The 12,632-nt window shown below is 42.8% G+C and overlaps 1 protein-coding gene and 1 non-coding gene across 2 annotated transcripts in view; one reads left to right on the top strand and one right to left on the bottom strand.

The window, feature by feature from the left end:
• Nucleotides 1-12,632, top strand: part of PITPNC1 (phosphatidylinositol transfer protein cytoplasmic 1) — a 318,864-nt gene that overhangs the window by 22,343 nt on the left and 283,889 nt on the right. The window lies entirely within an intron of this gene.
• Nucleotides 7,165-7,268, bottom strand: LOC119622234 (small nucleolar RNA U13). Its single transcript, XR_005238904.1, has one exon. It is a non-coding gene; the product is annotated as a small nucleolar RNA U13 (small nucleolar RNA).

Below are 12,632 nucleotides of genomic sequence, written 5' to 3'. Positions count from 1 at the left end.
TGGCTGTGTTCCTGTAACATTTTATTTATGGACACTGAAATTTGAATTTCATAAAATTTTCACATGCCACAAAATATTATGTGCCTTTTGCTTTTTTTTTTTCCCCAACCATTTAAAAATGCAAAACCCATTTGTAGATGGAGAGGCGTATGAAAACAGGCTGTGGGCTGCATTTGGCCCATGGGCCGTTATTTACTGATCTTAAATATTGGAAGACCAATGCTGAAATCACTGGAACTTCAGCTTTAACACTAGCACTGTCATTTTCAGAAGCTGCATCAAACTGCCGGCTGCTGCTGACAAGGTGGTCAGTTACATTTGGTCTTCTCCACCCCCGCACTCCTCCCCCATTTCCTGACAAATCTGTCTCTCTAACCTGTGGGTATGTGTTCTGCCAGAAACAAGCAGCCATACAACAGCAACCATAACCATAGGACTTTGAAACAAATGCAGTGAATGGCATCCACTAGTTTCAAGTTTGACCACATGTTTTTATTGTTTGTTTTTTGAGATGGAGTCTCGCTCTGTTGCCCAGGCTGGAGTGCAGTGGCGCAATAGCTGTTGGCTGCAACCTCCCCTTCCAGGCTCAAGTGATTCTCTTGCCTCAGCCTCCCAAGTAGCTGGGCTTACAGGTGCCCACCACCATGACCAGCTAATTTTTGTATTTTTAGTGGAGATGGAGTTTCACCATGTTGACCAGACTAGTCCGGAACGCCTGACTTCAAGTGATCTGCCCGCCTCGGCCTCCCAGAGTGCTGGGATTACAGGCGTGAGCCACTGCGCCTGAACTGACTACATTTTTGATTCTTGCTTCTGTTATATCTATATTAACCGTTCCTCTTAGCCGCGTGGCAGATGTGATAAGCATGCCTTTGTGTCTTTCTCTAAGTCACTGACTTTTCAGTAACATCTAAATCATAAAACATAGGTCTGGCCGGGTGCAGTGCTTGTGCCTGTAATGCCAAGAGGCCGAGGCGGGAGGATTGCTTGAGTCCAGGAGTTTGAGACTAGCCTGGGCAACATAGTGGGACCCCATCTCTTAAAAAAAAAAAAAAGTCATGACTGCTTTCTTTGTTACAGAAACCAGTAGGTATTTGGGTGTAGAAATGAAACCCTCAATTATATTCATAAAGGCTAAAAATGAACTATTCCCTACTTGCTCATTTGTTTTAATTTTAAAAATAAGGTTCTCATTAGATATTTTGAGACACAGTTTAAGATTATAATTTTGTATGCAGAGGAGAAAATTTAGAAAATGGTGAAGCCAACTTTTTTAGTGTATAAACATTTAATTATAATTATATGTGTGTCTGTGTGGACATTTATTTAGCAAGGCTTTGCTTTAAGGGGAAGGGAAAACACAGAGGGCCAACATTTATGGAACATTCTAGTGGGCCAGGCCCAATGTCTTAATCATCTCATTTCAATTTTGCAGTTATCCTCCAAGGTGGATCCTATTATCTTCATTTAACAGATGTGGAAATTGAGGCTTAGAGGATTTGACAAAATTACCCCGATCATTAATGGCAGAGCTGGGTGTAAACCCTGGGCTTGGTCAGGCGCGGTGGCTCACGGCTGTAGTCCCACCTTTCTGGGAGGCTGAGGCGGGCAGATCACCTGAGGTCAGGAGTTTGAGACCAGCCTGGCCAACATCCTGAAACCCTGTCTCCACTAAAAACAGGAAAATTATCCACGTGTGGTGGGCAGGTGCCTGTAATCCCAGCTACTTGGGAGGCTGAGACAGGAGGATCCCTTGAACCTGGGAGGCGGAGGTTGCAGTGAGCTGAGATTGCGCCACTGCACTCCAGCCTGGGCGACGGAGCCAGGCTCCATCTCAAAACAAACGAACAAAATTCCTGGGCTTTTTGGCTACAAATTCCATTCCAGCAACACCATTATTTTTCATAACCAAAGAGAAGTTGATGTTAATTCATTGTCAAGTTATTTGTACCAATATCCTAAATATCCTAAAATGGGAATATGTTCCTCAGTTATTTACTGGAATGATAACATTTCTGGAGCATACATCTTCAAAACTGTAATGTAAATTAAGAATATGAACATTCTCAGTGGAAAGAGACTATTCAAGTTAACATTATTTGCATTTGCCATTCTTTGGTGAAACCAGAAACAGAGATACAATTTTAGATTACCTTCAAGCTATTATAAATCTTGAGGGAAACCTTGATTGATTTTTAGAAAACTATGTCTATCTAGACTGTATCTTGCAAACAGGCACTTTAAGATGTCATTATATGAATATTCAGAAACTAAGATGTAATAGAGCCTAGATGAGAATGTGTGATAATCTAAAGATATCATTTAAGTCAGGGCTTTAAAAATACATGACTTCAAGTGAAAAACTAAGCCTTGTAAACAAGTTCTTTACAATTCACCAAGCATGCTCTAAACCTGCATCCATCCTGAGTCCTTTTAAAGGAGACTTATAAAAGGGAGATGAAAGAGATTGTCAAAATATATTTTTGAAGCACAAAGTAAAACATATTTAGTATTTTAATTGTATGAAATGAGTTGCTTAAACTAATAGCCACTGCTGGGAATGACAAAAGCTTGGCTAAGATTATTCTACGGGGAAGTTGGTTTATGGCTTTCTGGGGCCGGTGGCTGGGCATGGTTTAGATTATGGGTTCCTTGTAGGATTATGATTGTTATTGCCTCTTTTTTAACTCCCTGTAGGAGCTTTGATAGTGCTTTGCACATGGTGGTTGCTTAGTTGAGGTTGACTACCAGTTTATGGTCATTTAAATTCAGATTTAGGGCCAGGCACCGTGACTCACGCCTATAATCCCAGCACTTTGGGAGGCTGAGGCGGGCAGATCACCTGAGGTCAGGAGTTTGAGACTAGCCTGGCCAACATGGTGAAACCCTGTCTCTACTAAAAATGCAAAAATTAGCCAAGCATGATGGCACACACCTATAATCCCAGCTACTTGGGAGGCTGAGGCATGAGAATTGCTTGAACCCAGGAGGTGGAGGTTGCAGTGAGCCAAGATCATGCCACTGCACTCCAGCCTGGGCAACAGAGTGAGACTCTGCTTCAAAACAAAAAATTCGGATTTAGGGACGGGCGCAGTGGCTCATGACTGTAATCCCAGCTACTGGGGAGGCTGAGGTGCGAGGATCACTTGAGTCTGGGAGTTCAGGGCTGCAGTGAGCCATGATTGCGCCACTGTACTCCAGCCTGAGTGACAGAGCAAGACCCTGTCTCAAAAAAAAAAAAAAAAAAAATTCAGATTTAATTTTGTGTTGATCGTGGCTTAAAAAACAAGAAAAACATCTTGCTGTTTTAAAATTTTTATTTTTTATTGGATATTGCACAGGTATGAATCAATTTACCCATAAATCGATTGTCCAGTTTAATAAGTAGAATGTTATGAGTGTATTCAACATTTTCTTTCTTTCTGTTTTTTTTGAGACAGGGTCTTCGCTCTGTTGCCCAGGCAGGAGGAGTGCAGTGTCATGATCTCAGCTTACTGCAACCTCTGCCTTCTGGGTTCAAGCAATTCTCCTGCCTCAGCCTCCCAAGTAGCTGGGTTTACAGGCATGCTCCACCATGCTCAGCTAATTTTTTGTATTTTTTTTTTTTTTTTATACTTTAAGTTCTAAGGTACATGTGTACAACGTGCAGGTTTGTTACATATGTATATGTGTGCCATGTTGGTGTGCTGCACCCATTAACTCATCATTTACATTAGGTGTATCTCCTAATGCTATCCCTCCCCCCTCCCCGCTCCCCACAATAAGACCCGGTGTGTGATGTTCCACTTCCTGTGTCCTAGTGATCTCGTTGTTCAATTCCCACCTATGAGTGAGAACATGTGGTGTTTGGTTTTCTGTTCTTGTGATAGTTTGCTGAGAATGATGTTTTCCAGCTGCATCCATGTCCCTACAAAGGACGCAAACTCATCCTTTTTTATGGCTGCATAGTATTTCATGGTATATATGTGCCACATTTTCTTAATCCAGTCTGTCACTGATAGACATTTGTGTTGATTCCAAGTCTTTGCTATTGTGAATAGTGCCACAATAAACGTATGTGTGCATGTGTCTTTATAGCAGCATGATTTATAATCCTTTGGGTATATACCCAGTAATGGGATGGCCGGGTCAAATGATATTTCTAGTTCTAGATCCTTGAGGAATCGCCATACTGTTTTCCACAATGGTTGAACTAGTTTACAGTCCCACCAACAGTGTAAAAGTGTTCCTATTTCTCCATATCCTCTCCAGCACCTTTTGTTTCCTGACTTTTTGATGATTGCCATTCTAACTGATGTGAGATGGTATCTCATTGTGGTTTTGATTTGCATTTCTCTGATGGCCAGTGATGATGAGCATTTTTTCATGTGTCTTTTGGCTGTATAAATGTCTTCTTTTGAGAAGTGTCTGTTCATATCCTTTGCCCACTTTTTGATGGGGTTGTTTTTTTCCTGTAAATTTGTTTGTGTTCTTTGTAGGTTCTGGATATTAGCCCTTTGTCAGATGAGTAAATTGCAAAAATTTTCTCCCATTCTGTAGGTTGCCTGTTCACTCTGATGGTAGTTTCTTTTGCTGTGCAGAAGCTCTTTAGTTTAATTAGATCCCATTTGTCAATTTTGACTTTTGTTGCCGTTGCTTTTGGTGCTTTAGACATGAAGTCCTTGCCCATGCCTATCTATGTCCTGAATGGTATTACCTAGGTTTTCTTCTAGGATTTTTATGGTTTTAGGTCTAACATTTAAGTCTCTAATCCATCTTGAATTAATTTTCGTATAAGGAGTAAGGAAAGGATCCAGTTTCAGCTTTCTACTTATGGCTAGCCAATTTTCCCAGCACCATTTATTAAGTAGGGAATCCTTTCCCCATTTCTTGTTTTTGTCAGGTTTGTCAAAGATTAGATGGCTGTAGATGTGTGGTATTATTTCTGAAGGCTCTGTTCTGTTCTATTGGTCTATATCTCTGTTTTGGTACCAGTACCATGCTGTTTTGGTTACTGTAGCCTTGTAGTATAGTTTGTAGTATAGTATAGGCATCAGGTAGCGTGATGCCTCCAGCTTTGTTCTTTTGGCTTAGGCTCGTCTTGGCAATTTTTTGTATTTTTAGTAGAGATGGGGTTTCGTCATGTTGCCTAGACTGGTCTTGAACTCCTGAGCTCAGGTGATCCTCCCGCCTTGGCCTCCCAAAGTGCTGGGATTACAAGTGTAAGCCACCATGCCTGGCCCCTATTCAACATTTTGTATATGCCTCTTCTTGATCCCAGACCTTCTATACATATGGCATTATAGAGGATTTAGTTTTCAATAACTTGCTATTTTTTTCCTAGTAAATTTTCAAAGAGATATCATTCACATGCCACAAAATTAATTCTTTTAAACAAATGTACAGATCCCTGGTTCTTAGTATTCTTAAGGTTGTGCACCCATCACCACTATTCAATTCTAGAATATTTTCTTTTCCTTTTTTGGAGATTGGGTCTTGCTGTGTTGCGTGGGCTGGAGTACAGTGGCTTTTCACAGGTGCGATCATCACGCACTTCAGCTTTGAACTCCTGGGCTCAAGCAATTCTCCTGCTTCAGCCTCCTGAGTAGCTGGATTTCAGGTGTGTGTCACCTTGCTTGACTAATTCTAGAATATTTTCACTACTCCCAAAAGAAACCTCGTATCCATTGGCAGGCACTCCCCATTTCCCGGTTTCCCCAACCACTGACAGCTACTAATCTATACTTTCTATCCTTATGGATTTGCCTGTTCTAGACATTTCATGTAAATGGAATCATACAATGTGTGACCTTCATGTTTGGCTTCTTTTGCTTAGCATAATGTTTAATAAAAGGTGTGTGTTGGAGCATGAAACAGTAAGTACTTCATTCCTTTTCATGGCTTAATTATATATATAAGATTTTTGTTTGTTTGTTTGTTTTTTGAGATAAAGTCTCGCTCTATCTAGCAGGCTGGAGTGCTTTGGTGCGATCTCAGCCCCCTGCAACATCCGCCTCCCAGGTTCAAGAGATCCTCCCGCCTCAGCCTCCCGAGTAACTGGGATTACAGATGTGTGCCACCACACCCGGCTAATTTTTGTATTTTTAGTAGAGGCAGGGTTTCCCCATGTTGGCCAGGTTGGTCTCGAACTCCTGGCCTCAATTGATCCCTCCACCTCTTCCTCCTAAATCGCTGGGATTACAGGTGTGAGCCACCATGCCTGGCCTCATGGCTTAATAATGTTTGATTGCATGGATATACAATATTTATATTATTGGACATTTGGGTTGTTTCCAGTTTTTGGCTATTATGAACAATGCTGCTATGAACATTCACGTACAAGCTTTTATTTAATCACTTGTTTTCAATTCTTTGGGACATATACCTAGGGGTGGAATTGCTGGGTCATATGTAATTCTATGTTTAGGTTTTTGAGGAACTGCCAAACTGTTTTCCACAGTGCCTGCACCGTTTTACATTCCCACCTACAGTGTACAACGGTTCTAGTTTCTCTGCATCCTGGCCAGCACTGTACTTTCTGTTTTTTTGGTCCTAGCCATTCTAGTAGGTGTGAAGTGATATCTCATTGTGGTTTTGATTTGCATTTCCCTAATGACGAATCATGTTGGAGATCTTTTCATCTACCAGCAATTTGTATATCTTCTTTGAATAAATTTCTGTTCAAATCCTTTGTCTAGTTTTCAGTTGGGTTACATGTCTTCTATTGTTGAGTTGTAAAACTTCCTCATATGTTCTTGATGCTAGACCCCCATCAAATATTTGATTTACAAACATTTTCTTCCATTCTGTGGGTTGTCTTTTCACTTTTTCATAGTGACCTTTAAAACACAAAAGTTTTAAATTAAAAAAAAACTAAAATAAGGGCGGCATGGTGGCTCACACCTGTAATCCCAGCACTTCGGGAGGCCAAGCTGGGCAGATCACCTGAGGTCAGGAGTTTGAGACCAGTCTGACCAACATGGAGAAACCCTGTCTCTACTAAAAATATAAAATTAGCCAGGTGCGTGTAATCCCAGCTACTCAGGAGGCTGAGGCATCAGCCTGAATCGCTTGAACCCAGGAGGTGGAGGTTGTGTGAACCGAGATCACGTCCAGCCTGGGCAACAGGAACGAAACTCCATCTCAAAAAAAAAAAAAAAAAAATCTAAAATAAATTATCTTCTACATCAGATACGTGATGTGCTGATGTCATAATAAGGTTTGAGAGAGGCACATCTCACACATGAGTGTGAAAACCCAATCTCTGTGCTTGTGAACCACAAAAGGTTCAAAAGTTTTATTTTATTTTTTGAGACAGAGTCTCGCTCTGTTGCCCAGGCTGGAGTGCAGTGGGGCAATCGTGATTCAACGCAGCCTCTGCCTCCTAGGGTTCAAGGTATTCTCCTGCCTCAGCCTCCCAGTAGCTGGGATTATAGACATTCACCACCATGCCCAACTAATTTTTTTGTAGTTTTAGTAGAGACAGAGTTTCACCATGTTGCCCAGGCTGGCCTTGAACTCCTGAGCTCAGGCAATCCGCCCAACTCGGCCTCCCAAAGTGCTAGGATTACACGTGTGAGCCACCTTGCCTGGCCTAGGATGAAAAGTTTTTTGTTTTTTTTTTTTTTTGAGATGGAGTTTCGCTCTTTTTGCCCAGGCTGGAGTGCAATGGGGCGATCTCAGCTTACTGCAACCTCCGCCTCCTGGATTCAAGTGATTCTCCTGCCTCAGCCTCTCGAGTAGCTGGGATTACAGGCATGCGTCACCATGCCTGGCTAATTTTTGCATTTTTAGTAGAGACGGGGTTTCTCCATGTTGGTCAGGCTGGTCTTGAACTCCCGACCTCAGGTGATCCACCCGCCTCGGCCTCCCAAAGTGCTGGGATTGCAGGCATGAGCCACTGCACCTGGCCAAGTTTTTTTTTTTTTTTTTTGAGATAGAGTCTCACTCTGTCACCTAGGCTGGAGTGCAGTGGCACGATCTTGGCTCACTGCAACCTTCACCTCCTGGGTTCAAGTGATTCTCCTGTGTTAGCCCCCCAAATAGCTGGGATTACAGGCGCGCGACCCCACACCCCGCTAATTTTGTACTTTTAGCAGAGGTGGGGTTTCACCATGTCGTCCAGGCTGGTCTCAAACTCCTGACCTCAAATGATCCACTCACCTTGGCCTCCCAAAGTGCTGGGATTACAGGCATGAGCCACTGCGCCCGGCCCAAATCATTCATTTCTTTATGGCTAAAAAATAGTATCCTTTGTATATATCTGCCATGATGTATTTATTTATTCTTCGTTCCATACAGATTGGGTTGTTTCCAGAGGTTGCTATTATGAACACTGTTGCTCTGAACTCACTTGAACGTGCATGCGTGAGTTTCTCTCCAGGGTATGTGCCTAGAAGTGTAGTGCGTGCACGTGTTTTCCAAAGCGATTGGCATACTTACGCTCCTATCAGTGATATGTCAGAATTACATTTTGGAGAACAGTTTTAAGCATTGTGTTTGTTCTGTCTCTCATTGAAAAAAGTCATTACTAAAAAGAAACAACTGGCATTTGCAAGTGAAATTTGCCTTTTAGGCCTCTGATATTTTGTTAGCAAGAATTAAACAAGCAAAAGGCCAATAGCTTGAGAACGTAGTATGCAATTAGTATCTCTTTGTTTTGTTTAATTTATTTTATTTTTTCACAGTGAAGACTTAACTATCTCTTTACATTTTAAAATATTAATGTGGAGCTTAAACAGGTCTTTGGCTGGTTTGTTTGTTTTTCAGAGAGGGTCTCACTCTGTCACCCAGGCTGGAGTGCAGTGCAGTGGTGCAATCACAGCTCACTGCAGCCATGACCTCCCAGTCCCAAGCGATCCTCCCAACTCAGCCTCCTGAGTAGCTGGGACCACAGGTGTGCACTGCCACACCCAGCTAATTTTTTTGATTTTTTTTTTTTTTGTAGAGATGAGGTCTTGCTATGTTGCCCAGGCTGGTCTTGAACTCCTGGGCTCAAGTGATCCTCCCACTTTGGCCTCACAAAGCACTAGGATTATAGGGGTGAGCCACCGACTGCACCGGCCTGGTGAAGGTTTTTGCTATCAGTAGGTGAGTCTGTATGTTAATTAAAGCAACATCACACCAGTCTACTATTGCTCTCTTACCTAGGGCCTGGAGCAAGTATAATAGAGCAGTTGGGCTGGGCTGGGTGGATCACGAGGTCAGGAGTTCAAGACCAGCCTGGCCAAGTTGGTGAAACCCTGTCTCTACTAAAAATACAAAAATTAATCGGGCGTGGTGATGGGCACCTGTAATCCCAGGTACTTGGGAGGCTGAGGCAGAGGACTGCTTGAACTCAGGAGGTGGAGGTTGCAGTGAGCCGAGATTGCACCACTGCACTCCAGCCTGGGCAACAGAGTGAGACTCCATCTCAAAAAAAAAAAAAAGAGCAGTTGACAGAGTATGAAAGGGAGGTGGGAGTGCTTCCTTTTCTTGGTACTCACCTATTAGCATACAGTGGTTATGCTAAGACAGAATCCTACCCATAATGATGAGACACCTACCCTATTTCATGATCTCATTCAATAGTATCATATGAAAGGATTGAAGGATGCAGAATTGGGCCAGTAGTGCTCAGAACCTTGAAAGAGTTGGAAATTCTCTCTGGAGTGGGGCAAATCTACAGCTCATAAAGAGAGTGAGTTGTCCTGGAAAGCACAGCACACAGGTCACCAGGGATGGCCAACAGGAGGTAAAGAAATGCTCCTGGAAGGTGGGTGGGGAGGTGGGCAGCCTGCCTGGCAGAGAAGCATGTTGGAAAGTGCCTCAACTGGGAGCTGGGGCCCAGGGACAGAATGCCGCTTATGAGGCAGGAGTAAGGGCAGGAGAAAGGAGAAACTGACAAGATGCCCCAGGCCCAGGGGAACCTGTGTCCTAGTAGGTCACCAGGCCCTGTGTTAAAGAAACGGGAACCTGAAGACCAGTAGGCAACTTGGCGTCAGGAACAAGGTAATGTTATGATTGGTTATCATAACTGGGGTATGAGATCAGAGCTAGATGAACTTGCTCCTTATTCCTCGTACAGAGAGTAATAATGACTATCATCCTGGGGGTACTTAATAAGGGCTAAGCACTTATGTGTATTAATTTGTTTAATCTACACAACAATCCTGTGAAGTAGATTTGGTTACTGTTCCTGTGTTACAAATGGGAAAGTGAGGCACAGAGAGGGAAGTGGCAGAGCCAGGGTTTGAACCCAGATACTCTGGCTCCAGAGTCCAAGCTCCCTTCCCATGGTACTGGACTTATTCTAGAAAAACCATGGTTTGGGGAGTCAAACAGGCTTGGTTTCTAATCTTCATTTCAACCTCATACTATCTTTCTTTTATGACCTTAGGCAAGTCAATGGAATTGTCTGTGACCACAGTTTCCTTATTTATAAAATAAGAAGCCTGAGATTCAGATCACACATGGAAGTGCCTCACTCTTGCCTGGCCCTCAGTAGGGACTTAGTAAATAGCCATTAATACTACTCCTACAAATAAACCTTTCCAAACTGAGCACAGGACTTGGCCTGGAGCCTGGGGCAGGGTTTAATGTGTGCTGAGGATTGGGTAATTTTTCTAGGGGGGATGAGAAACATGGGGGTCAAAATTCCAAGTAGATACTGTACTGACAAAACTAGGTGCTGATGGCACAAGCTCCAGGAGCCTTGGAATTAGCCAAGTTCTCCAACTCGACTAGAGACTAGGTTAAAATCTCAAAGACTTCATCCCTCATCTCTGTGATTAGGCTCTTAATTGCTGTGACCTTACCTTAGATAAGCCCTGATTTAACCTGAAAGAGAAGAAATCAGAACATGACAAGGTCTGCTGTTTCACCTTCTTACATATTTATCTTTTTTTTTTTTTTTGAGACGGAATTTCACTCTTGTTGTCCAGGCTGGAGTGCAGTGGTGCGACCTCGGCTCACCGCAACCTCTGCCTCCCGGGTTCAAGTGATTATCCTGCCTCAGCCTCCCGAGAAGCTGGGATTACAGGCACCTGCCACCATGCCCGGCAATTTTGTATTTTTAGTAGAGGCAGGGTTTCTCCATGTTGTCCAGGCTGGTCTTGAACTTCTGAGCTCAGGTGATCCGCCCGCCTCAGCCTCCCAAAGTGCTGGGATTACAGGCGTGAACCACCTTGCCCTGGCCTTCATATTTCTCTTTATACTTAACTTCCTTTTTCCTTATGTTTCCCATTTGCAAGTTACTTTCTAGTTCTTATCGATCGTCTCCTTATTACTGTTTTTTCCCCTGTAATGAGTTGGCTGCTAGATAATACCTTCGGTGTTTTTGAGAATCTGAGAATGATGGAGGAGAAATGGAAAGATAGGAATAGAAAGAGATTACATTAGGAATTAAATTTCTTGTTCCTCTTTTTCTGATATGAAACCAAATTGGAGGTTAGATCATCCAGAAAGAGAATTCAGTGTTTTCCAGTTTTCCAACCTGCTTGCTCATAAGAATGACTTGAGTGGTAGATCTTGATTCAGTAGTTCTGAGGATAGCACAAAGAATTTGTATTTTTAGCAAACACTCTCCATGATTATAGTATTATATGGGAATTACACTTAAACCTTCTTTAAATAAAGCCCTCAAGTTTGACCCATTAGCTTAGCTACAGAATTACTGAATATTTTTAGTATGGCAATACTGTCAAGAAAAAGCACTTTATAATGTGCTTTATTCCTCCCTCCCTCCCTCCCTCCCTCCCTCCCTCCCTCCCTCCCTCCCTCCCTCCCTCCCTTCCTTCCTTCCTTCCTTCCTTCCTTCCTTCCTTCCTTCTTTAGTATGGAAAAGTTTAAGGCTATATGAAAAATAGAGAGAATGGGTCATCTCTCTAGGCTCAGCCTGTGTGTCCTCATTGCTGTCATGCTGGCCATTGTTCTCTGCCGCTGTGCCCGGGCCCTGAGGCCTCCTGCACTTCTATCCCCACCACCACTATCCAGTCAGTTTGCTGCTGCTTCCGTGGTTCATATGAGGCACATGAGGAGTTTGATGCATGCTGGATGACATGCTTCAACAAGCCAGAGATAGACACCTGGGAACTGCATAAATAATTGAATATACTTGCTGGCTATGATCTGGTTCCAGAACCCCAAATCATTGATGTTGCTTTGCAGGCATACAGACAGTTCAATGCTTTTGCTAGGGCAGTTTGCATCCTAGAGGTTGTTAAAGACAATGCAGGACCTCATAAGAAAATCTACCTCGATGTCATCCAGGAACTCAGACCAACTTTAAATGAATTGGGAATGTCCACTTCAGAGGACCTGGGCTTGGACAAAGTGTAAACCCCATGGACAAGCGTCCCAAGGATTTATTGGTATTGCTACTTGATTGTAAACTGTCCTCTGGAAATGCTGATGATAACATGTTACCTTATTTGAACACCTTTTTCTTTATTAAATACCAAACCATGCTATGGTAACTTGGACTTTAATAAAAGGGAAATGAGTTTGAACTGAAAAAAAAAAATAGGCAGAATGGTGTGATGGACTCCTGTATACCCTCAACCTAGCCTTATCAGTTTTCAAACCATGGCCAAGTAAGAGGCACTTTTGAAAGAGAACATAGGAGGAGTTACCAAAGAGTAAAGGCAGAAATTAAAAGCAACTGTGCCTGCTTT

This window comes from Chlorocebus sabaeus, chromosome 16 (assembly GCF_047675955.1).
Source record: "Chlorocebus sabaeus isolate Y175 chromosome 16, mChlSab1.0.hap1, whole genome shotgun sequence".
NCBI lineage: Eukaryota > Metazoa > Chordata > Mammalia > Primates > Cercopithecidae > Chlorocebus > Chlorocebus sabaeus.
The sequence above is the reverse complement of the archived record's forward strand: the minus strand, read 5'-3'. Positions and strand labels throughout refer to the sequence as shown.